The sequence below is a fragment of the Amphiura filiformis genome, chromosome 5 (assembly GCF_039555335.1).
Source record: "Amphiura filiformis chromosome 5, Afil_fr2py, whole genome shotgun sequence".
Lineage (NCBI taxonomy): Eukaryota > Metazoa > Echinodermata > Ophiuroidea > Amphilepidida > Amphiuridae > Amphiura > Amphiura filiformis.
The window spans coordinates 64,923,022-64,950,450 of NC_092632.1; the positions used below are offsets into that span (position 1 = coordinate 64,923,022).

The 27,429-nt window shown below is 35.1% G+C and overlaps 1 protein-coding gene and 1 long non-coding RNA gene across 2 annotated transcripts in view; both read left to right on the plus strand.

Annotated features, from left to right (window-relative positions):
- LOC140153553 (2-Hydroxyacid oxidase 1-like) overlaps nt 1-27,429 on the plus strand; it is a 92,222-nt gene that overhangs the window by 32,762 nt on the left and 32,031 nt on the right. The gene's annotated exons all lie outside the window — the stretch shown is intronic.
- On the plus strand, nt 866-15,200 carry LOC140153554 (uncharacterized). The gene is made up of 4 exons (XR_011859118.1): nt 866-1,070; nt 3,653-3,773; nt 9,665-9,822; nt 14,664-15,200. It is a non-coding gene; the product is annotated as an uncharacterized lncRNA (long non-coding RNA).

The following is a 27,429-nucleotide window of genomic DNA, read 5'->3' on the forward strand; positions in this document are numbered from 1 at the left end:
ATGTTTGGAACTGATGGTTGCAAGTGAATTTTGGAGACCTTTAACTGCGTCCATGTCGTTGTGGTGGGGCTTGTAGTAGGTGCCCAACAGTAGGTTTCTCCTTCCCTTTACTTCCACTTGGCTCCACAATAATTCACATTCAGAGTCAAACTCGGTTCTATGCGTGACTATAAGGTCCCTTTTACAAGCAAAAAGAACACCCCATGCCTGTCACCTTCCTGTCTTTCCTGAAACTCAGAGTTCTGTATGTCGAGAGAGCCACGTCTCTGTACCCTGTATGATGTCAGGGTTATATTCCTGGATTAATGCTTCCACTTCAGCCACTTTATTCATGATGCTTTGGAAGTTTATCACAAGGATTTTCAGCGAGTTGAGGTGATTTCTATTACTAGTCTAATGTCTGTTCTTCCCTTCCTCTTGAATGGAGTCATCTTCATCCGCGCAACTTGTGTCCCCTAAATCGAAGAACGAGTCTCGAAAATCAAGGACTTCACATTCGGGGCATTTCCAATCGAATGTCTGCCCAAGCTTGTCAAATGAAAGAGGACAAAGTAAAGAATAGGCCCTATATTAAAAAAAATCCCCACTGGGGGGGTAACACTCCTCATAAGACCTGGGTCAATATTCATATTTTGGGTCCTTTTTGTATCTCGAGTGGTGTCAAATAAAAGAGACATAAAAATAAAGAATGTACCGGTACCCTACCCCCTCCCGGTATTAAAATTACTTTATAAATTTCCACACGGTGACGATCCTCATAAAACTCTGTTCAAAATGCCTATTTTGGGTCTATATTTCAGAATCCCAAGAAGGTTTGACCCCCGGGGGACAGTGGTATAATCTGTTCTTCCCTGGTAAAATACAATAACATGGTTCAGCTATGGTGCGGTAACCGCTAACAACCCGACAGGAAGATTTCGTGGATTTAGAGAAACGACTGGTAAAGACTAAGAGGCAATTATTTAAAGATGGATGCTCGCGAACCCACACGTAAACATTAACCGTGATGGAATAATAATGCTGCAAAAAGGTGTTAATATTGCAAGAGCAACTACAATTTCGAATCGAAGGTAATTATTTGATCTAAAATATTCTTGAAATGAATTTGGTTTCATCATCAGCGATGAATATTTCATGAAATTGTACATTACTTTGCACCCAAGTTCCGATAGTCATGATAGTAGGCATATATATACCGGTATGAGTTCCAAATCTTTCTGAAGTTTTCAGAATTTTGGGCACTTGGTACACATTCTTTTATATCTGGTCTCGTATGCAAGTAAATAAAACGAGACCGGCCATGCATGTACGGCCATACATGTCTGAGTCAGTGAGTGCTATGCGGGGTGCTATGCGCATGCCATGTAAATGGGTAGGCCTATAATGCATGTAGAACCATATTGCATAGAGATCACAATATTCAATATCAGACTGAGCAGCTGGCTATATTTGTTGGGTTGAAGTAAGCTTACTGTCTGTGTGTCATTTGATCGAGAAATCTGCTATCCACGATGAGACGATAGTTACTGTGTGGACAGAGATAGAGCATGGAACTATAAACTACTTCAGTCACTTACAGGAGTATTTCGTGATCCTAGCATCCTATTTTTATGACATTTTTCAGCAGATAACCACGAAAAAGGCTTATTCCCAAAATTTCAGTTGATTCAGATTTTGCGCTTGTGAGTTATGCATGAATATGTGTATTACAAGTACTGCTCCATATAGGCCACTGTTAATTGACGATATTTTTGCTAAACGAAATAATCTGCAAGAAATTTTGGTACATAAACATTATGTAGGAAATTGTAGCCAGACGGTTCAAGACTTCAAGTGGTATAAAAATCTCAACTTTTTTGAGAAAAGTGGGTCACGAAATGCCCTTTTTAATCATTGTAAATTTTCAAATGCATTAAGGGGTACTACACCCTGGCCAATTTTATGCCTATTTTTGCATTTTTCTCAAAAATTATAAGCGCATAGGTGACAAGTAAGATATGTATATTATAGGGCAAGTAGGCCTACTATAAGTTAACTACTGCACTGAAAATTCAGCAACTCAAGGCAAGTACCATAGTTATTGACTTATTGATCAAATATTGGTTTTCCCTCATTTTTGACTATAACTCTACAACTGTTGTCTGTGCTGAAATAAAATTTCCAGTGCAGTAGTTGTAGTCCTTGCCCCAATAATATACATAGGCCCTATCTTACTTGTCACCAATGCGCCATAATTTTTGATAGAAATTTATTCATTGCTAGGCCTACTGTGTGGGGGTGGGCAACTTATAAAATGAGGTACAAAAGTGCACCTAAAGGTAAAAAACAGGGGCCGGCAAAGATTGACTGAATTTTGACGTCGTCATTGGTTTTACACGTAAACACGAAAATGTCTCAAATAATTCCAAAAGTGTATGCATCCCAGCAAACACAAAACGTTTTCGACATCATTCGCAAAAGGCTATAAAAGGTTGTCAGAAAACGTTTAAATGTCGGGTTATATAAAGGGTATATTAAGAGTATAAAACGTTTTCATAACCTTAAAAAACATTTTTTGATAATCTACTGCTCAGCAAATAAAAATGCTTTACAGAAAACGTTTAAATGTCGGGTTATATAAAGGGTATAAAAACGTTTTAATAACATTCCAAAACATTCTTGAAAACTTGATACAAAACATTCTAAACAGAATGTTATTTTGGGGTTGTAAAAATATTTTGCGAAAAATGTTTGCCCAAAATATTTTCAATAACGTTTTAAAAACGTTTTCATGACCTTTGTATAACCAGACATTTAAATGTTATTAAAAGGTTTTGAAGAAAATATTTTAAGATCATTTCCGTGTTTGCTGGGTTCAAACATTTTAACATAATGTTATTTAAGTATTGACACAATATTTGGCAAAAATGATTGTAAAAATAGTTTACAATAACATTTTTTGAAAACATTTAAAAATATTTTTGTAGTGTGTTTTCATACAAAACGTTTTAAAACGTTATCATGACCTTTATATAACCCGACATTTTAATGTCATTAAAACGTTTTTACCTAAACCAAAAGCCAAAATATAACTTATTTAAAACGTTTTTAAAACGTTTTGTGTTTGCTGGGATGTTATCAAGCACTATTTTATCAGTCTTAATCCGTTGAGGTTCGACAGTGAACCTAATTTTAAGTACTGTTTTTTGAATTTTTTGTATGAATAACGCACAATATATGTTATGTACAAAAAAATTCCCCCACATGTATCAATGTATGCGTGGTGTAACGGTTAACGTCTCCGCCTGCCACGCAGAAGGTCCCGAGATCGATTTCCACTACCGGCTATAATATTTTTTTTTTCTTCACATTAATTTTGAATCCAAATTATTGATTTTCATGTGAAAATCTATACATTGCACTGGGAAATATATTTCGTGCATTTTTTTTCTCTGTAACGGGCCAATAGAGCTAAAAGCGCACCATGGCACGTACAGGGCGTCAACGTGCAGGCAGTGTTGCCATCATATTGTCATCATTTGTTTACGCTATTGGCTGTTGCCGTATTAAATTACTGTCGGCCACCGTCGTCTGGTAAAAACAAAACAATTTGAACACAGCATTTGTTCATAAAGAATATTATTTATATATTATTTATGCTTGATTTTGACAGTGAACTAAAGCCAAGGACAAATATGTTAGTGAAGAAATTGAAGGTGATGTCCCAGCTTTTCTGCAAGCCATTTGGGTGCAAGAGCCAAACATTTTAAAGAGAAGATTGGAGAAAATGGGAGGTAAGAGCATTATACATTCATTACAGTACAAATATACACTACTAAACACTAACAAAGTTCTCACTCAAAAGTTAGGTCTTCATAGTAGGAACTTTCTTTCCTGAAGGTACCATGTCAACAACGCCTAGAAAAGTTGCTATCTGCCTTGAAAGAGTAGGCCTACATACTATTTTGCCATTCTCTGTGATTCATTTTCTCGGATTGGTACCAGATAGAAGTGACATATTACCACCAACAAGTGACATATTATTAATAAGTGACATATTATATCACCAACTAGTAACTAGTGCCATATGGGTATAATCAGAAATAATGGCACCAAAGTGTGACAAAAGCGTCAAAAATACAAACAGTGTTCAGAGATGTAATTGTTGTCTTATTGTAAGCACAACCTATCTAAAGTTAAGAAAAAATAAAAAAAATACTTCAGTAATGTTACTAAATGTATTTTTTCAACTGGTTTATTGGTAAAAGTAGTCCAAAATTTTTAGAAACATAACACAAAAGATCCATGCCATTCCTTGTTATATTTTGACAAAATTATGCAAATGGCTCAAAATAAGCTAAGGTGTCATAAAAGTGTAACACACAATTATTTTTCCAGCTCTTTTCTTTTGGTCTCCAACCAGGTTTAAATTATAGTATGCACATATATCGCTCATAATACACTAAAAGAAAGATAAGTTATAGACCATTTACTTCACAAATTTAATTTTCTAGCCCTTGCGTACGTTATATTTGACAGACACAATTTTGATGATTTTCTGCAATCAAATAAAAATTTATAAAGTATTACATAAGGTATTTTGTGGTTATTTAGGTGTAGGACCTACAGCAACTGATTGTGGAAAAAAATGTGTCCAAATATTACAATAAGGAGGATAAATTGTTATAAATAAAATATGTGTGTCTGTCAAGCCATAACATACAAAGATGTCTGTCAAATGTAACATACAGAATAATAATTTGGCAAAAACAGTAGTTCAAGATGGGAAATTGAATAAAGATCACATGCAGTTTATAAATCACATGTTTTAAAACACTTTTATAAACTCTAAACTATCATCATAATGTGAACATCAAGTGATTTTTAATTTTTTTAAACAAATTGCGTATGTTATTTTGACAGACACATACAAATCTTATGTATGTTACTTATGCGTACAAATGTTTGACAGACAACACTTAACAATGGATTGTGTCATCAAAAAGCTTCTCCTCACAAAGTGATAGTGCCACAAAGCTAGGTGGAAAAAAATGCTATGTCATGTAGCATAATTAGCTGTATCACCCTAGTTTAGCAGGAATTACAGCACCATCTTGCGTATGTTATATTTTGACAGACATTTCAAGAAAAATTTTAAAATTGTTATATGTTCAAAAAAGATGGCAGCCACTTACAAATTGATTATAATATGGAGAAATGAAGTTATTTACAATAGATTTACCCTTTAGTTTATGCTTCAAGTCTTTGTTTATAAAAAACTGAGGGACTTCAAAATCAATCAAAAGTTTGACAGACAATAGTAACATACATGAAAGGCAAACTTTTAAATCCTTTTCTTGATCTGTTAACTTATAATTCATAATGCCTCTTTCTGTTTTTTTGATTGGTTTACTGCACCATTTTGGGAAACAGGTCACATGAATTTCTATAAGGATCCATAAAAAAAATTAAAAGCTGTTGAAAAAAGGCGTCTCTTGGCATGTTACAAACAAAAGTGTAAAAATAGGCATTTTACAGCTTTATTTTTTTATTATTTAGAGTGAAAGGATTTTACTTAAATTGTGTATGCTATGTCTTAACTACCTAAACTTGCCACTAAACTAGCAAATATTCCATTTCTATAATTATTATTTTTAAAAAAAGATGTCAAAATATATGGCTATAATATGACACCTTAGCATATTTTGAGCCAAATATGTAATTCTTTGAGTTTTAATTTTACTTAGACACTAAACTATAAGATAGTCATGTAGAATTTTCCCGGAGAATTTTTCTCATGGAAACAAAGTTTCGAAAAAAAAAATTCATTAAAACACCTAAAAATTTGTGGAAATCTGGAATAAAAGTTTTTATTTGTGACCATCCAGCACAACTGAGCCCTGAAGTCACCAATGATCATTTTTGAGACATTCAACCAAAATATTCTGCTTGAAATTAGCTTTAATATGATGTATATCATGTCTATAGTACTTGACATTTAAGTAGTGAAAAATCAATAAAACAGTCAACAAAACCTTTGTTTCCTATATTGTTTATTGTTTTGAGCATATCTCAATAGTGGCACTGGAGACATCCGGGCTCAGTTGTGGTGGATGGTCACATTTGTCAAAAAAAACATCTTAAACGATTTTCTGTTTAAGTTTGTATAATGCAATATGATGTGCAAAAACTGTGTTGAAGTTTTTAGCATCACTTTCTTCTTCAAATTGATGTAAGGATCCATCAAACTAGTGCTATTGTGTAACACTCCTGACACTGTATAATACCTGTATGGCCTGAAATATTTTATAAACTACATTTTCTAAAACAGTGTTTGTAATTTTTTGTTGACAAAATCTATGGCCCTCTCAAAAAAGGCACAGAATTTAGGTGATTTACGTTCAATTTTATTTTTTGAGCCCAGCTTGCATGTTGTTGTAACACTCCTGACACTTTGCTACAGTAGGCCTACCGTAAGCCTCAAATATATATAAATTTGCAAATCACATTTTCTAACGTAGTTTTTGTAATTTTTGGTAACACTATCTGGCTATCTCAAAAGGGGCAAAAAATTGAATTACATTAGTTCAATTTTATTGTTGAGCCTATATTACTTACAATTGATTGTCAGGAGTGTAACATTTTGGTCGAGCTATGAAAACCATGTTTTATGTACATATTTCTTGAATATGAAGGTCTTTACATCATGATTACAGCAGTTTGGCTTCAGGAATAAATTTTCAGTGCTAAAAGAACACCAACAGACTGGTAATTTCTTCAGAAATTTGAATTATTGCCAATTAATTCTCGCTATTCACAATAAGGGCGCCGCCAGCGGTTTGCGATGTAACCATGATGTATCATGGGAAACGGTCGACATCCAAGTCCGTGCAATTATTGAATATTACCATGCTATTATAATATTTTTTTAGTTTGTCAAAATAAAGACCTTGTTACACGCGAATCTATACTCAATAATACTTAATAATGTGATTTGAAATGTGCACAATTAATTTTTTTCTCTATCGATTTGCGTGTAATACCGTTATATTGACAAACTAAAAAATATTGTCACGTGTTCCTATGTAATAGCATGGTAATATTTGTATTTTGCGGACTTGGATGTCGACTTTTACCCATGATACATCACGATTATCGCAAACCACTGGCGGCGCCTTATTGTGAATAATAGAATTAATTCTGTGTAACACTCCTGACATTGATTATTTAGAGAGCTGTAGCAAACATGTTCAAGCAATGGTGAATATTTTTCTTGTTTTTGAGTTCCTATCACAATGCACTAATAAAATAAAAAGTAAAACATGAATATTGCCACCTTGGTGTATGAAAAAAATCAAGTTGAATTCTGATGTAACCCTCCTGACGAGACAGAATTTCTCTTTTCAACCCGCTCTAAAAAGAAAACGGTTTTGATATCATGCAAGTTTTATTTTTTCCAAGTTTGGCCCAAATGTTGTTTTTACTAAAAACAGACTGAAATAGATAATTACTGTCATCATTACCTTACAATGCTACACAATCTGGTGACGAGTGATTTTTGGAACATATTTTATTTTTCGCACCATGTGGTCTTCACATGTTCATAAGTAAGTGACTAATATGAAAGAATTTGGAACTTAATAATAGCTGACACTTCACAAAATGTCATGAAAACCAAAACTTTTTAACTTGTAGATTTTTTACATACATGATTAAAATACAAGTACCTCTTTTCTTGTCACGCTAACATGTAACACTCCTGACCATATCAGTCCGGTCCGACTGCCTGATCAGGAAGTACTGCCGAATCAGGCAGCATGTTGCCGAGTTAGGCAACACAGGCTTTGGTAACCCTTCCGAATTCAACAGACTAAGGACTAAATTGTTCATGGTGATTTTATAAAAGATCGGGGGAAATTTTACTTTGACAAACATGAGCTGCATGTAAGTTGACAATTTTTCACCGGGCGAATCCACCGGGAGAAAAATAATTTAAATATCAAAACAATTTCTAACGGTATTTTAAAAATTTGATATAAATATGCAAATTAACTTTATTTTAACTAAAATTGATAAAAAATTATTACTAATTGTACATTCATTGATAATTTTATATATTTTACCTACTTCTTTACTCTAAACCAAGAAATAACGGTATATTAAAAGATGCTCTATTTGAAATAGAGCATTGCATTGTGGGATACCATACTGCCTGACTCGGCAACATACTGCCTAATTCGGCAGTACTTCCTGATCAGGCAGTCGGACCGGACTGCATATGGGAAAGAAAATTGGGCATATTATTTTTTACATGACAGCTGTGACACTACAAATTGCTGTGGTTAAAGGGCCAATCATAAAACACATTTTAAAAGATGAATTTCTTTGCTGGTCTTTTTCATTTGCACAGCAGGCATCAGCAACCTAACGGTGCCATTATTTTTGACTTTACCCATATGCGACAGTGTTGGAGGACTCCTGACAACCTTGCACTGGCTTCCAGTTTGCCAATAAGTACTCATTAGTACTGTTTAAAATCCCTCTGTATGTAGATAGGTCCTTGCAACACCCAAGTCCAAACTACACCCAAGTCCAAACTAAATTTTGGACTATACCGTTTATGTTCCTGCTCATACCTTGAGCTCGTTTTCTGACAGTATCCGGCTCGCTATTCAAAGACATAGCCACAGAATCACTGGCAAAAGCAGATTTGACATTGCAGCTGCTACGGCATGAAATTCGCAACATGTGAACATAAATCTGCCACGACCACATCTCTGTTTTCTTGAACTGTTCTCTTGTTTTTTGACTTTTGTGTATATTTCTTGTAAGCGCCATGGTATTTTCTGGTGAATGACACCATAAAATGACTGTAAATGTAACCAAAGAGATGTTTGATATAAAAACAGGGTTTCTAGCCAATCAGGGAATTTTCAAAAAATGGGAAAAATCAGTGGATTTTGTTTACCCAATTAGAACATGCAATTGTTTTTACCCCCTTTCATTGTTGTGCAGAAAATAAAGTGTCATGCAGAAAAAGTGATATCATAATTTCGCAACACACAAATTGGAATGTGATGCAGCGTATCTTATATGAGATGCACCCAAAATGTGTCACATCACAGTGAACCAATTTGACATGTTTGTAAATAAATAGTACATCATTTATTGATATATGCTAAGAAAAGTGGTATGACTGAAGAGGATAAACCTTAAATTGTATAGAGAAGTTCAATTTTAATGGATATTCACTTGAAGGTGTCAAGGACACACATCTTATTCCACACATTCTAATCTGAATTTTGGATTTAGAAACAATTCAAATCTTATGTTGCAACCAAAATTGGGCAATAGCTGCATTATGGGAACTTTCATGTATTGATGATCTCTCTGTATGTATTCTCTGTATTGTTTAATCATTTCATTTCATATTTCAAGCAGTAAATTATGTATTTTAAGTTAGATATTAGAAGATTCAAGATTTACAAGAAATGTTGGCCAGATTAATCTTGTCTTTGATGTTGTTAGCAGGCTCAGTTTAGCCAATCAGTTTAATTAACAGAGCATATTTACTTATACTTTGTTACATATGCATGGAGAATTATGTACCTTGCTTTACAGTTTATCCTTTACATAATTTAGGTTTAGTTTAATTTATGATATTTTACTGTATTGTTTTTTGTAGAAAAGTCAAGACTACAGGTGAAAACAGCCTTGTTTGTTTTGCGGCATCTGAGAAGTTAATGAGGACAAAAAACAAACACCTCGATTTCACTCATTTCACTCAAGTGATGGCCTCAGGACTAAACTGTGCAATACCAGATAACTGAGTGTGCTGAATCTGTAAGTAAATTTACGGGTTGGTAATTTACGGTGAAATACCATAATTTAAAAAATGGGGAAAATAAAGAAAGCAAATATTTTGAGAGCATTGGGCTATTCCAGCAAATAAGTGCACACCTCCCAAGCTTATCCCTCCACAAAAGTCTTAATTTCTAGTCACGAACAACCACTGCTAAAACCCGGAAATCCAAAGGCTTTGTTAAAGGTGCAAACATCCCAGAAATTTTAACCACTTTCATCTTGAAATTGCGGAATTCCAAAATATTCTACACAAGGGTTATCATCACATTATAAAAGCAACCACTTGGCTTCAGAAATGAAAAAGGAGATTTAAGGAGGCTGTGTACTCTCAGATATGCATGTAGTAAAAGTGCAATAACTTTGTAATTCGTCGCGCAAGACATATAATAAAAGTATACATTTTCATGAAGGCAAGACATCAATAAATCTTAATATAAATACAGATTTGGGGTAAAAACAACAATTTTGAAGAAAATCACAAAAAAGTGAGTTTTTTTTTATTTGTTAGGTACATCATAACAAAAAAACACTCTTTCCAAAATATTTTATTTTGTTTTTAGCTCAATCTTGAGGCTCCATTCCAAAAACGTTTTTTTATTTTTTTGATATTTTTTGAGATATTGACCATTTAGGGAGAGCAAGGAGTGTTAAGCCCTAGGGGCAGGTTCGCCCACCCTTGTTTCTCAGCACTACGGTATCGGGGAATTTGGTGATGGCAAAATTAGGTGACATATGTTATTATAAACTTCTCATATCGGCACCGCGATATACAGGAACGAGTTCATCAAACTGCAGCCAAAACAAAAAAATTACACCAAAACATAATTTTTCTTGCATTAATAATGTTGTATTATCATTGATACATAAATACAGATGGTTTTAATGGATCTATATTGTATATGGATTTGTCAAAGATTTAATGCAGTTAAAACTCCTTATTCGATTTGTATTTTGCATACCCTTTGAAAATACAAAAATGTATGTCAGGGGCACGTTAAGCAATTTTTTGAGGATGGGGCAAAATATCTTCCCCGGGCGGAACCCCAAACTTAGGGCGGACCTGCCCCATCAGCGTATTATGCAAAATATATAATTATACCATTAAACAAGGTAAAACTACTGAAAAGCATGTTTTTAAAGTTATTGGTATCAGTATTACTCATACCAATAATCCATAATCTCCCGAAGTTGTAATCATGATAGGCTCACTTTGAACATTTTACCCTGACCCGACCCCTGCAACAAATTTATAGTCACTTCCCAGAAAAATGAATGCCCTGTATACTCTTGCTAAATTTTGAAAATGTTATTGTTATGCAAGAAACCTTTTTTTGTGATTAGGGTGAACTTACCCCAATATGGGGTGAACCTGCCCCAATATGGGGCAAGTGCCATTTGCTGTTTGCTCTATCCTGTTGTGTAAGACCTATAGTATTGTGGCAGATAATATAAGACATGTTACTTGGGCTAATCAGGTCATCCCAAACCTTAAAATGTAAGCTAGGCTGGTCAGAAAAATATAGGTGAACACTCCCGCTCTCCCCAGGCATCAAATTGAACTTTTTAAAATTCACAAACGCCTATTTGCACAAAATGATGCCTAAAATCGGAAATAGGCCAAAATATAAAAAAATGAGAGAACCGTTTCTTGAGTCGATCATGCTTTTTACGATGATCATATTTGCTTAACTCTAGATGCTGTATTTATTGAGTTATCGTAAATTCACTAAACCGTCATTTGAAAAATGAACATTGAAATAATGGCCGTTGAAGTTTAAAGTGGTCACATTTTACACTTTCAAATCTCGCAGGAGAATGGCACGCGGCAGTTTTATTTTTCTACCTTACATTACATTAACATCGGGTAAATCCACGGCCCCTTGAGAAGTTTGAGCGAAATCCATTCATAACTTGATATTTAAATCTGGGGAAAGGACTTGAAAAACCCACATTTTATCAGCTAAAACGGAGCCATTTGACCACTAGGTTTTTGTGCTTCCATGGTGTTTCCATAAGATGCGCCGCGCATGCAGATAAGCGTCGCATACGCCGTAGCGTATTTGTGCGTTAACAAATTGCGCGATCACATAGCGCGATGCGTTGTTGTCTTGCGTGTACCCTGCTGGTACAACAAAGATTTTCTTTCCTTTTCAATTTCAAACACGAGTGGAATAGTGAAATAAAATCCTTAAAATATTGCAGTTGGAGTTTATAAATCTGGATTTTCATTCCTTGTATTTATAAAAACATGACAAAGTACAAACATATCAAAAAAACTCAATTTTGCGAAAGAAACAATGTCTAGAGTACACATCTGCCTTAAACACTATAGGATAAACTTCAATTTTTAAATGACACCTTGTTGAAATCAGATACATTAAACATCTAGGCTTAGGAAGATTTTCAACATGGGGGAGGGGGCTGACAAAAAATTGGTGACCTATACTGGGGTGCCCTCGGTGTCAGGAAATTTTGCAAAAAATAGGTCAAAAACACCCATTTTCCCGCTATCTGGTCATATTTTTTTACTTTATCTAAAATTATAGGAGGGCCTGAGCCCCCAGACCAAAGTTATTGAGGGGGCTGAGCCCCCACAAGCCCCCTTCCCCATGGTTCCGAAACCTATGTTAAAAATGTTTTGTGAGGCAAAACAAGCTCAAGTTTCTTTTTATTTTCTCTCATCTTCTTTCATTGTTATCTGACCATGACAGGGATTTACTAGGGTCTGGTGGAATGTACATAAATGTAGAATTCATGCCTAAACCATAAGCATTGGGCTGTTCCAGCAAATAAGTGCTCACCTCCCAAGCTTATCTGTCCAAAAAGAGCAAAATGTACAAAACCGTTGAGTCATTGATTGAGTGAGTCAGACTTTTTAGACTTTATTATGTGAAACCTTTTTAAAATGAGGTCTTTGTGTGAGAGCCAAAAGAAGACTGAAACATTGAATTTCTAGTTCTAAATGGCTTTGTTATTTCAAAATAAGTAACAAAACCAGTGATAAATGGGGGAAAATGGGGTCTTTGGGTGACAGCAATGCTGAAAAAGGGGTCTTAACAGCCTTAGATATGCGTCACCTCCTGGGAAATGCTCAGCACTTTTAGTTGGTGATTTTCATGCCATATATTTGGATGAAAATAATTGGATTTGAAATTTCAAAATCAAATAATGGTTGGATGGAAATTGTTATAATTTGGTTGGAATTTCAATATCTTCTACACCATTTTCACAGTTTCATGTTGAAAATATTGGATCTGGAATTGCTTTGCAATTTCTTCCTGTTTTCTTTCCCTTTCCTCCTTCCCATGTAAAGCCGCCCATGCGTACAGCCACAGGTACCAAATATAGGTGACACCTGGGAATTCAACATGTAAACTACATGTAGGCCAGGCCTACTACATGTCCTGGTTACATGTGTATGGTCGAAGAAATTAACGATTACATAATGCGCGCATCAATGCAGTTCATTCCAAGTTTGATCAGCAGGCGCTTTTTCATACTCGCTCACCGCTTCCTAAAGTTTGTGTATCTCATTATATTTAGTCCACATTATCTATTTTATAAATTGACAGTGTTATGTTTTTCATGCTTTCACTGAAGATAAATAACAGTGTGTCGAAAAAAACTTTGATTTCTGCAATTGGAAGCTTTCCAACTTGAATTTTTTAGGTTGTGCAAATATGTTATATTTTAACTTTCCAAAGAATATTTATGCCAAGAATGATTTGATAAAGTGCTTACAGTTTTACGTGTGATTTTTGATATTTCTTGGAAATATTCCAAAAACATTAATGTGTGTGAGAAATTTTTAAAGCCAGCTGGAATTCTTTTTACAATAATTCTTTATGCAAAATTAATATCAACATTAACGAAAAAAGACATTTACAAGTACCGAGCAATCGAGCATCATCTTACATGCAAAGCTTTTCAATATCATGCAGGTTTTCAAATTTGAACAAAACCTAACTAGATGTTTTGAAAGAAACAGATTGTTTAAAAAGAACGAAAAGGATTTCACCGAACAAAATATGAAGGCCACTGACAGTGTTAACCACTAGTGCGCATTGTGTTGAATGATCTCTCTTTCAAACTTGGAATGAAGTGAATTGAGGCATACATTATGTAATTTCTTCACAATCAGTCAACCGATTCAAGTAAAATTAGTGTATATGAGGCGGCGAATGAGATGGGCTACACGCTAATTTTTGAGTTCTGATGTCTATTTCTCGACTTATGTCCAAATTTATTAGCCCGATAATTTTTTCTGGGACACCCTGTATAGCACACGAGATCTCATATCTGGTTGCCAGCGCCGAGATGGTGGCTCTGCACAATGCGCTGAGAATTGTATCATGTTTTGTTGAATGTTTTTGACTTTGCATCATGAACATAGTATTATACTCATACAAGCTATTTTGTGCAACTTGGGAACATATTGCATTGAGCACCCGTGTTTTTCAAGATGTACTCAATGATAGCCGGTTCAAATTTGCTAGTTGAACAACCACTCTAGTTCAATATACATAGCAGATCAATACAAAAGTGCTTTTGCAAAAGGTTTGCACATCGAGGGAAAGAAGGAAGGTTGCTATGTGTGTCTGCCAAGCACTGCAGGGAATTGATCCAATCTGAGATAATGATAATTTTCTGCCCAAGTTTTGTTTCAGTTCTGTGGATCAAGCAGGGCTCAAAATACTTCTTGGATGATGAGGACTATTTTGATCTGATTTCATTCAAGGTCCACTGACTGGTAAAATCATGTGAATGTATTATGTGAACAATATGATTTCATAACTGCATTTTTCTGTATTTTATTGCAGTGCCTCAGACTAAGGAAGAAAATGATTGGTGAAATGGGCAATGGATGACATTCAGTAAACTACCAGAAACATATCAGGTGACATCATGGTCTGAAAAAAACTGAGAAACTTCACGCACAGAAAATTATACACAGTTTAACTTTGGAAGATGACCTATTCAGAGGTCAATGACTGTGCAGTGTGCACCAACTGTTTGAGGGTATTGTGAAAAATTAAAATCTGAATATAATGCAGTCTAAAATGCCAGATTTATTAATTATTAATATATAAAACCAGAGCGGTTACGGCACCACAGCTGAACCACAGGCCTTTGCAGTATACCACTGTCATCCGGGGGTCATACATTCTTTGGATATCTAATATTATCTAGATATGAAAAGGACCCAAAATAGGAATATTGACCCCAGTCTAATTATGAGTGTCTCCCCACAGAAATTATTTTCATATTCTTTACTTTTTTCTCTTTTATTTGACATACATTCTTTACTTCTTTCTCTTTCATTTGACACCACTCGGGAGCTCATACCACCTTGGCATATCGAGATATGAGAAGGACCCAAAATCCTGCCATTGTGGCCTTGTGGCCTGTACACTATCCGTGATAATCAACTTTGGAAAGCACCCTAAAAAAGGATTTAACGCTTGGCTAAAACGATACCTTAAACAGGTGTTTTCACACGTACCCTAAACGGGGATATTATTCCTTGCATCAAATTTCATACCCTAAATTCCATTTCCGCGTATTTAGCAATTGCAATTTTGCTACCCTTTTTCCAATATTTCATGTTTTTGACACCCTAAACACGTTACGCGCGTATCATGCTTACCCATGAAAAACTACCCTTTTTACACGTTTTATTTTCGCGGATGGTGTACAGGCCACAATGGGAGTGATCCCCCCGGGCCCAAAATATGATTATTGACCCAGGTCCTATGAGGAGTGTTACCCCCAGGTGGGATAATAATTTTATTATATTCTTTACTATGTTCTCTTTCATTTTACACCACTTGGGGGTTCATATCTTCTAGGCTTTTGAGATAGGAAAAGGACCCATATGAATATTGACCCGGGTCTTGTGTTGAGTGCCACCCCAGATGGGAAAATATTTTTTATTATATTCTTTACTTTTTTCTCTTTAATTTGACACCACTTGGGGAGGGGTCATACCTTTGTGGCATTTAGAGATATATCCATTTCAGACCAAAAGGTTAGTCAGTCAGTAAGCAAGATACACTAATGTAGGCTGATACCATTTCATGGTTCAGCAAAAATATGGTACAGGGTGTATCAAAATGATTGTTACCCATATCAATATCCAGTGAACATGGCCAAGTCTGCTTCATCAAAATGCATCTAAACTGGCCTCAAATAGAAACTTATAATTTTTCACAAGGTCATATCTTAAAAAAAAATGAATAAAAATTGCACACAGGATTACTTCAATACTCTACTCTAAACACATGTCAGTAACCAAGCAGTTGTCCAACTGACACAACAGCAAAATGCACTGACATGGAACACCTTTCTGGACCAAAATTCACATCCCAACAGATTTCTGTTGTTGGGTTCCAATTATTCGCCTGTGAATGTGGTCCCGGCAGCTGTTCCGTGTCAGTGCATTTTACTGTTGTGTCAGTTGGACAACTGCTTGGTTACTGACATGTGTTTAGAGTAGAGTATTGAAGTTATCCTGTGTGCAATTTTTTATTCATTTTTATGGAGAGGATATTAAGATATGACTTTGTGAAAAATTATAAGTTTCTTTTTGAGGCCAGTTTACATGTAAATGTACCTTGTTTGTAGATTTGTGTCATTAAACAATAAATTGTAGTAATTTCAAGAGGATCTAATGCTGAATGTGGAAGAAGCAGGTATTTGAATAGACTAACAATCTGATGGGTCCCAATCATTTTGATACACCTTGTATGGATTTCTTCATATCATAATTAAGCCATCTTTATAGTTTGTAATAAAACAATAAATAGCTAATGAGGAATATGAGGGCCATGTTTAATTGTTTTGTCTGCATTTCCACATTTACGCGCAAAATTTTTGCAGACTTTTTGTAATTAACTGCATGAGCTGGTAAATAAAAAACTGGTAGCCAGGAGCCCCCCCCCTCCGCCCTTTGCTTAACCCTATCACGTCTGAGTACTACAAAATATTACTTGATATATGCGCTGTTTGTGCGTGCATCCCATGTAGTGTGATGATGCAATATCGCCCTATGATATAGGCATGGTTTCGCTGGCCAGCGAAGCCCAAGACCCATGGCAAAGTGTCGCTGAGCGAGTGATTGGCATGTGAGGGGGTCTCTGGTTTTAATCCCACCCAGAGCTTTGTTTTCTCTCTTTATTCCTTCCTTCTTTCCCTTCCCGTCATCTAAAAGCCCCTAGCGGGTTAGGGTTAAGCTACCAAATTGAAAACTGATGTTTGAAAATGTATAAAGCTGCTTTTACATGGAGTGTTAAAATATGTCTAGTCTAGATGAGTTATGAGTGCTGCGTTGAGTCTGTTTCACATCGGGTCTAGATGAGTTATGAGTGCTGCGTTGAGTCTGTTTCACATTTGGTCTAGATGAGTTATGAGTGCTGCATTGAGTCCTTCTTCCTTCTTCCTTATAAGTGCCTCCCTCATATGTATGAGTATTGTCGCCCTGCGTACATCCAAGCTGTACTTATTTTTTACTCTGGAACCTAGAGTAGATGAGTGTATTTTGAAGTACAGTCAACATGACCGGGATGATCCCCTGCTCTTTCGAATAGCCTGTGGCGTTCTTTAACGTGCACACTACATTAATGTGAGAAAATATGCATGTACACGGGACAGGAGTAGTGAAACCCAAGGTTAAAGTTTGGATGAAAGTTCAAAGTAGATTAAGGGATCTAAAATGAGTGTTTATTATGCGTTTTAGACAGTATTTTTTTGTGGGACATGAGAGCACCTCAGACCTATCGAATTGCATTCTGAATCTGAAGCATGTCTTTCTGATATCAAATAATTTCCATTTTTGAAAATAACAATATAATACAAATTTTATGACAAATTATAAAAATTGATATTTTTCAAATTTTTGATATATAACAGTCCTCGAAGTAAATTATATAAATCTAATGATATATTCTTAAAGTGTATGTAGCAGGAAGAAAAAGCCGACGGTCAATTGAAAATTTTGACCTTTCATATTGAAGATATGGATTTTTTCCCAAAAGACCTAATTTTTTTTGGTGTTTTGGGGAAAAATCCATATCTTCAATACTCTGAAAGGTCCAATTTTTCAAATAATCGTCGGCTTTTCACCCCACCTACATACACTTTAAGTATAAATCATCAGATTTATAAAGTTTACTTCAAGTACTGTTAAATATCAAAAATATCAATTTTTAATGATTTGCCATAAAATGTGTATTAAATTGCGATTTTCAAAAATCAAAATTATTTGATATCAGAATGACATTCTTCGTATTCAGAATGCAATTCGATATGTCTGATGTGCTCTAATGTCCCAAAATAAATACTGTCCAAACGTCATACCCCAGCCCTTAAGGGACACCCATCAAAATTTCCTTTTGTTAAAGTAGAAAATGATTATTAAAGGAAGGTGACCTGATATATTTGGAAAATCAAATTCTTTAAAACTTGTGTATAACATAAAATGTCATCCCTTTCAAGCACTCATGCAAAAAGAAAATGTAAATGTTTTTTGTAAATGTGACTAATTCCTAATGGAATTACCGACATTTATACAGTGTGATATTGGTAGTCTACAGTGTTTTTATTAATGATTATCATCATGTAATATATCATAGTGATTTCAAGTGAAAGGCCTATTTTTCTCATAAACATATTGAAATTAGAAGTTCCAACTCAGTGTATTTCGAAGATATCATCAAAAACTGCCTAATTAGTCGCAACTATATGGTATACCATAGTTGAGACTAATTGACAGTTTTTTGATGATTTCTTCGAAATACACCAAATTTCAATATGTTTATGAAAAAAATATGAGCTTTCATCTGATACCAAAATCAGTATTTGGATGAGGTTAAGTGGAGGATGAGATTTTCAATCAGGTTACCCACCTTTAAAATACTGTTTACTTTGGGCTGAAATTTTGGCCCAAAAATATCAACATTTTTGAACTTCGTTATTTGGGCGACTTCCGACCTAATAACCACTTTCATGTATCGATCAAGTGTTCTGGGGTATTGTGACACTATTTTTGATATTCAAAATTTTAGCCAAAAATGTCACAAATTTGAAATTCAGTTATTTTGGGTGAATTTTGACCTATATCCCACTTTTATGTATCGGTCAAGTGTTCTTGAGTATATTTTTACACATTTTTGGACATTCAAAATTTCAAAATTTTTGAACTTGTCATTTGGGTGAATTTCGACCTATATCCCACTTTTATGTATCGATCAAGTGTTTTAGAGTATTTTGACACCATTTTTGGACATTCAAAAATTTTGAGGTCGAAATTTGGCCAAATAACGAAGATACAAAATTTTGAAATTTTTGGCCACATTTTTTGAATGCCTAAAAATGGTGTCATAAGAGTTGTTTTTAGGGCAAAATTTGGCCAAATAACTAAGATACAAAATTTTAGCCAAAAATTTCAAAATTCTTGAACTGTGTTATTTGGGCGAATTCCAACCTAATAACAACTTTCATGTATCGATCAAGTGTTCTAGAGTATTTTGACACCATTTTTGGACATTCAAAAATTTTAGCCAAAAATTTCAAAATTTTTGAACTTCGTTATTTGGGCTAATTTCGACCTAAAACCACTTTTATGTATCGATCAAGTCTTCTGGAGTATTTTGACACTATTTTTGAACATTCAAATATTTGAGCCAAAAATTTCAAAATTTTTGAACTTCGTTATTTGGGCTAATTACGACCTAATAACCACCTTCATGTATCGATCAAGTGTTCTGGAGTATTTTGACACTATTTTTGGATATTAAAAAATTTTGGCCAAAAATGTCAAAAATTTGAACTTTGTTATTTTGGGTGAATTTTGACCTATATATGGTCGTGTGTCTTGAGCTCGCCACCAAAAAAAAGGTGGCGGCGTTACATTTTGCCAAAAGTCGACTCAAAACAAATGATGATATCTCTGTCAAGCAAGAAGTTATTGTCATGCTTGTGGTCTCATTTTATTGCTGAATAAAATGTACTTTCAACCCTGTAAAAAGAAATACTTGAACTTTTTTAATACTGACACTGTGCTTCATAGAATTCAGAATGGGCAGGGTGGCGGTGGTGGGGGATGTGGTGGTGGGGGATGTGGTACACACAAACTCTATGGGATTGGTATTTTACTGCGTAATCTGCTTCTGTAAAGGCTGTAAATTGGATTTGGACTCTATTTAGCATCTAAACGACTCACGGCCTTACAGCTAAACAATTCTACTAGTTGTTTTTAATCATTTATGATTGGTTTAGTGTAGAAAATACAAACTTTTCCATACAAAACTACCCGTTGTCATATTAAACACTGTAGTAAGTAATGCAGATGTCTTCAAAATCTGAAAGTTACTGTAAAATTTTAATTACTTATCCTATCATAGTCAAAGTATAGATTTTCTGAAGGAAATTTGACGAGGAATCTAAATATGGACATATTTTTTCTGTATGGGTTAGGGGAAAATGTTTAGGTTCAAAATATGTTGAATTGTAAAAAATCTAACATACTTTGGGACACCCTATATTCGAGATTACCAAACAGCTGTGATTTTGGTTTCTTCCGAAGTCAGTTGGCTCTCCATTTCCTCTAACCAAATGAATGTTGTTTACTTCCAGTTTATTACTGTAATTTGGTAATAAGCAATGCATTGAGTGACCCATTTGTTGTCAATTTTTTTTATTCCACCCTGTATAACTTGCAGGTCACCCTGTATAATGAGTTGAAATGTATATATTGGAATTGCTGATGCCTTCAGCTTTCCAAAAATGTATACTTTTGCTAGTTTAGGGTTGATGATTGTCGAGATAATCTAATTAGAAACACGGTTGGTGTAAAAATTCATAATATTTGTCATGTAACGCTAAGGGTGGCGAGTTCAGGACACACGGCCATATCCCACTTTTATATCGGTCAAGTGTTCTCGAGTATATTTTTACACATTTTTGGGGCATTGAAAAATTTTAGCCAGAAATTTCAATATTTTTGAACTTCGTTATTTGGGTGAATTTAGACCTATATCCCACTTTTATGTATCCGTCAAGTGTTCTCGAGTATTTTTAAACATTTTGGACATTCAATAATTTTAGCCAAAAATTTCAAAATTTTTGAACTTTGTTATTTGGAAGAATTTCGACCCAATAACCAATTTTATGTATCGGTGAAGTAGAGTATTTTGACACCATTGTTGGACATTCAAAAAATTTTGAGGTCGAAATTTGGCCAAATAACGAAGATACAAAATTTTGAAATTTTTGGCCAAATTTTTTGAATGACCAAAAATGGTGTCAAAAGATTGTAGTAGATTAAATTATACATAAGAGTTGTTTTTAGGGCAAAATTTGGCCAAATAACGAAGCTACAAAATTTTTAATTTTTTGAATGCCCAAAAATGGTGCCAAAAGATTGTAGAAGACTTCAACTATACATAAGAGTTGTTTCTAGGTCAAAATTTGGGCAAATAACAACGATCCAAAATGTTGAATATTTTGGATGTCCAAAAATCAAGTAGTGTCAAAAACTGTAGAAGACTGACTGTACAAAATGAGTTGTTTTTAGGTCAAAATTAATCAAAATAGCGAATTTCAAAAATTTTTTATTCAACGTATTGAATTATTCAATTGCGAATGTTTAATTTCTAATCTCGAGCCAACTTCTCCACGCTGCATAAGCAAGTAGGCATATCCACTTCTTGTATGTAAGGTCTAAATAAGATCATTGTCTGTATTTTACTCTACATTATATAATAAAGTAACTTGATTGTTCTATGAACATGCATATGGGATATGAGTACTCATTTAGAGGTCATGTCTTTCAAATTCAATGATTTAAATAACTGAGAAATATCTAATTCATCCTTACTTTTTTCTTTTTTGACTAACATGCTATGTTTGCCATAATATTACTACTGTGGTATATGCCATGTCCAGGGTGTGATTGAAAGCTCGTGAAATATCCTGAAAGTACTAGAAAAACAGTGTGAAATTGGGCTAAAATACCCCAAAATGGGCTGAAAATCAATCAGAACAATTGTGTAAATTTTGGCCATAAAAAAATCCTGAAATCAGGTAAAATCCAGAAGAACAAACCCCGGAACAAACACACTCTTATTCTTGGGCACATAATCAGATTAGCTAGCTTGGAGGCTTGCCCTCAACCAACCAACCCTAATTTTTCTATTTACTGTGCAAAAGAATACCAACCCTATTTTTGGAAATTCCTGAAAAACTTCCCTCAAACTTGGTGGGTAGGTGCGACTTGGTCCAAGCCAGAGCAAGTTTGCATTTGTTAGGTTGTCCAAGTCAAATCAAATTTAAAGTTGCTCAGATTGGGCTGTAACTTTGGGGAACTGCAAAGATCATCCGAGGTCAAAGGTCAGGTTAAATTTATAGTTGCTCCGATCGACCTGTAACTCAGGTAAAATGACCCCAACACTTGGGGAAACTGCAAAGGTCATCTGAGGTCAAATATCAGGTCAAATTTTATGTAGCTCCTATCAGCCTTAACTCGGGGGTGGGGCCGGGGGTGATCCCTGACACTTGGGGAGTATCCAAGGTCAAAGATAAGGTGTGTTCCGGCTGGGCTGTAACTTGAGAAAATTGATACCTGATACTTGGGGAGTATGAAACCGCAAAAGGTCATCGGAGGTAATTGGGCTGCTAACTTGCGGAAAATGATCCCTGACACTTGGGGAGTATGAAACCGCAAAGGTCATCCGAGGTCAAAAGGTCAGGACAAAATTCAAGTTGCTCGATCAGGCTGTAACTTGCAAAAATAATCCCTCACACTTCTGGAGTATGAAACTGCAAATGTCATCCAAGGTTAAAGGTCAGGTAGGGCTCAAACTCGGTGACAACAAACCTCATGACCAGGGATACATTTTGGAACATTTTGCAGGGGTCAGATCAAAGGTCATCTGGGCCAAATTTTAGAATTGCCTTTTCAGGAGATCTGTATATAGCACATGGCTCAAACTCGGTGACAACAAACCTCATGACCAGGGTAATATTTTGGAACATTTTGCTGGGGTCAGATACCTCCAAAACACCAACATGCCCCGGCTAGGTTTGTGGTCTAGTATGTAATAATATGGAACACACTTATGGGTGCCATTTGAATAAAAAGCTTATGAAAATAGTATGGAAACCTTTAAACATGCAAAATTTCCTGCTCGCTGCACTTACAGTATATCAAAAACATTAACATTTACAAACTGGGATCTCAAAAAATATCTCAAAATATGTGCAGTATTTTCAAAGCGTTTAAGAATGAACTGAAGGACACAGGTACTGCTTGAGCTGGCTTCACCACTAAAATGGTCCAACGTATGGATTTTATGTGTAAAAAGCCCTGGGGGGTCACTCCCATTGTGGCCTGTACACCATCCGCGATAATCAACTTTTGAAAAGCACCCTAAACAAGGATTTAACCCTTGGCCAAAAGCGACACCCTAAACAAGGATTTCATTCCTAACATCAAATTTCATACCCTAAATTTCATTTCCGCGTATTTAGAAATTGCAATTTTGCTACCCTTTTTCCAATTTTTCATGTTTTTGACACCCTAAACGCATCTGCTGCGTGTCGTGCCTACCCACAAAAACGACCCTTTTACGCGTTTTCATTATCGCGGATGGTGTACAGGCCACAATGGGAGTGACCCCCGGGTAAAAAGTTCCGTGTTTGATCCATGTATAGTTGGATGCACACATTGATAAGCTTTGATAGGAGGATCATAGCAAGTCGCTGCTGTCTAAGGAACTGATCTTCTAGACAAAAAGTAGGGTCCTGGGAACTAAAAATGTCCCAATAACTCAAAAATGAGGGTCTTCAGAGCTAGTAAATATAATTATGGTTAATGAAATAAAGCACTGGACACATTCTTTTGCTTTGATCTACTTATATTCAAGGCACATTAAAATCAAGCTGAAATACTGAAATGCTATTAGATGATAAGAATTCTGTACAGATTTTGCCAAAACATCATCTTCATAATTTTAACTTCAGACAAATGTTTTATCATCATCATCAAAACCCAAAATAAGCAAATCTCTTCATACTTTATTTATTTCCTTTCCCTTATTTGTAAACATTAGGCTTTGTAACAAGTAGCCTAATCATGTGTAAAAAATAAGTACATATTTAGTAACTATAATTTACACTAGGAAACACATTAGAACAGATATACATACATACTTTAGTATTTCAAGTATTTTATTAGATTATAACTGCAATTATACAGGGTGGTCTAAAAGAACTTTACCCAATTTGAAAGGTTCAGTTCTCGAAGTTTTTAGCAGCTATTCTCAAAAGTGTTACATATTTTAAAAATATATCTTTTTAAGAATATGTGGTGGAAAAATGAGAAAAAGACGCCAAAGTAATGAAATGGCAGCAGTTTTATGTCAGAGTCGAAAATCACCTTGTCCACCGAAATTCAATGGGATGTATCTGATTACCAACAGGGATACCCTAGGCATTGCATATTGGTAAACACCCTCGGCTTGTCATTCAAAATTTTACATGCATGAGAGAATTTTTATAATCCAAGATATTAATCCTCACAATTTGATTGCATTTTGTGACTGTGGATTTCTAGACAGGATTTCAAGGTGTCAAGATATGGCAATTTACAATACAAGAAATTATTTTTGGCAGAAATATACTTAAAGGGGCATTTAAGTGATCCACAGCCTCATCCCCCACTTTTCTCAAAAAAAGTTGAGATTTTTATATCACTGAAAACCTCTGGCTACATGTTTATGTACAAAATATCTCTCGCAGATTAATTTGTTTAGCTAAGATATCGTGAAATTTGAATTTCGTTCTGGTGCACCAGAACGAACAACGCATTGTCTATGGAGCAGTGTAATACACATAATCATGCATAACTCGCAAAAGCATAAAATCGGAATCAACTGAAATTTTGGAGAATAGGCTTTTTCGTGGATATGTACTGAAACATGTCATAAAAAGAGGATGCTAGGATCACAAAATCCTCCTTTAATAACAGATTTTTTTTGACTTGTTAGAATCCCACCCAAACCTATCATAAGAAGTACATTTACAATTAGTAACTATTATTTTTGTTGAATAGATGTGAAGGACTGAGTCGACATAATAGAACTAATGTTTTTGCATATTTTTATGAAAATCTTTTTGAGATATGAAAAAGTTATTTAAAAATAAATTGTGATTGATTTGTTAATTTCATAAAAAGTCAATCACGGAATTGAAGTTCGGGGTATCACAAATATCCTCCTTTAATAAACTTAAACAAAATTTTTTTTGAATGACAAAGGCGAGGGTGTTTACCCATTATGCCTAATGCAATGCAGATAAATTATTTAAAGTTTATGAAACTTGTGATTAATTTGTTAATTTCATAATTCTTTGGATCACGGAATTGAAAACTATTGTATCTAGCATGAATAGTATTAAAATCTTGGATTGTAATTCATTCCTGTAAAAATTACTTTTGAATGACAAGGCGAGGTCGTATACATCCCATTGATTTATTTATTGCGTGTGGACAAAGTGATTTTCGACCCATTTTTAGACAGATATATATTTAAAATATGTGAGTGGACACTACTGAATGAGCCGTAAACTCTGCAAATTGTATTCTGAGATACATAGGTGTCTCAATAAGTGCGACATGTTTCTCATTTGATAGCGTTTAAACCAATCAATAATCCTATTGCTGAAGAGGATAATAATCTTCTACATATAGAATCATTAAATAGAGTCTTTATTTGCTTTGGCTAAATCCTGTTTATGTGGTGAGTTACAATTACATTGTATGTTGTCTGGGTATGAATAACCAACAATTAACAATGATAGGATATTCCCGAAGCTTGTTGACTTGGGGATGATTTGAAATGACCGCCAATTATGACTTAATTACTTGCAATGTGGAAAAAGAGATACATGTAGAACCGAAAAAAGTACCATTTTGTTGAAGGAGCAGAGTTCAACACACCATAACCTTGCTTCTGGAAATCGTTTGAAGTCAAATGATATACCATTTTAAAGCTTGTGATATATATTTTCTAAACACGAAATAAAAGTTTACGGCTGATTCGTAGTGTCCAATCACATATGTAACAATATTGGGAATGACTTCTCTGAATTCTGAGAAATTAAGCTTTCAAATTGGGTAAAGTTCTTTTTGGACCACACTGTATACAAACTACAGAGAACATACATAAAGCTCACAGAGCAGGCAGCAAATTCAAAATCTAATTACAAGCAAAAAGTGAGAAACCATGGAAAGCACATGAAAAGCAAAAATCCAAACCATGGCAAACCCATAGCCAAGCAAATGGCAACCAGAAGAGCGAAAACTAGCTCTGTGCATGGACCGCACAGACCAGTGGTGTAGGCGTCATAGGGCACATGCCCCCCCATATCAATCTGAAATTTTTAAAATCCCATAGGAAAATTGCTGAAAAAGCGACTTGTGCCCCCAATTAGATCTGGTGCCCCCAATCATGGTCGGTGCCCCCCCCATGTGATGGCCCACGCTACACCACTGGCACAGACATGCATTTGCCACACAAATTTTGAGCCAATGGCAGCACTGATGCTCAAATACTTAGCAATGGCTTTGAAATTCAACTATATATGCCTTTTTCAATTGTTCATCAAGGATGTGTTTAAGTCCGGTTTTCTATGTAGGCCTACATAATGACATACATACATACACACATACACCCCTACAGTAATATTGAATTGTTATATTTAATTCATCCAGTAAAAAATATCAGTAGACCTGTAAAAGGCAGGCAAACCTGCTTGGGCACTTAAAGGCACACTATAGAACATCTTAAATTGTGATACGAACTGGTCCATGGAGGCCAAACACAGCAAATTTGAAATTGAGATAAAAGGCAAAATATATGGAGTAACTAGAGCGGTTACCACACCATAGCTGAACCATGGGCCATTGACAGCGGTTTCTGAGAATTGCAAAAAAAAACCCATGAAAATTGAAGGAAAAAACTGGGGGAAAAATCAGCCAATCCACAGTGTCATCCACTACCTCGATCTCAAGGGCTCAACACCCAAGCAGGTCCACTAAGACGTAGTGACCACACTTGGGGGTTTCTCTTCGTACAGCATGAAGTGGGCTGTCGAGTTCAAATGTGGAAAGGAGAGACTGGAATACGACCCCTGCCCAGGAAAGCCAGCCACCATCCCCACAGGGTCTAAATTGACAATTCTTAGAAACAGCTGACTGCCAAGGTTCAATTGTCTCCAACAGAAAAACTAAAAAAAAAATTACTTCAAACTTTCTATTTAATCATTCAGTGAACTGCAAAGAAAATCAGTTACAACTGTATAGCTCATCATTTCTACTTTAACATCAATTGCCCCTCATAGCACATGAATACAAAACAATCAAAGTGCTCTCTTTAGTAGATATCAATCAATAAAAAAAACAAACAAAAAGATAGCATGCATGTAATACAAAACAACAATCTAAGTTATGATCTTCAGTAGTAAGCGTGTGTGTAATACAAAATCTACCTGGTGCGTGCTATCTTCAGTAGTAAGCATGAGTGTAATACA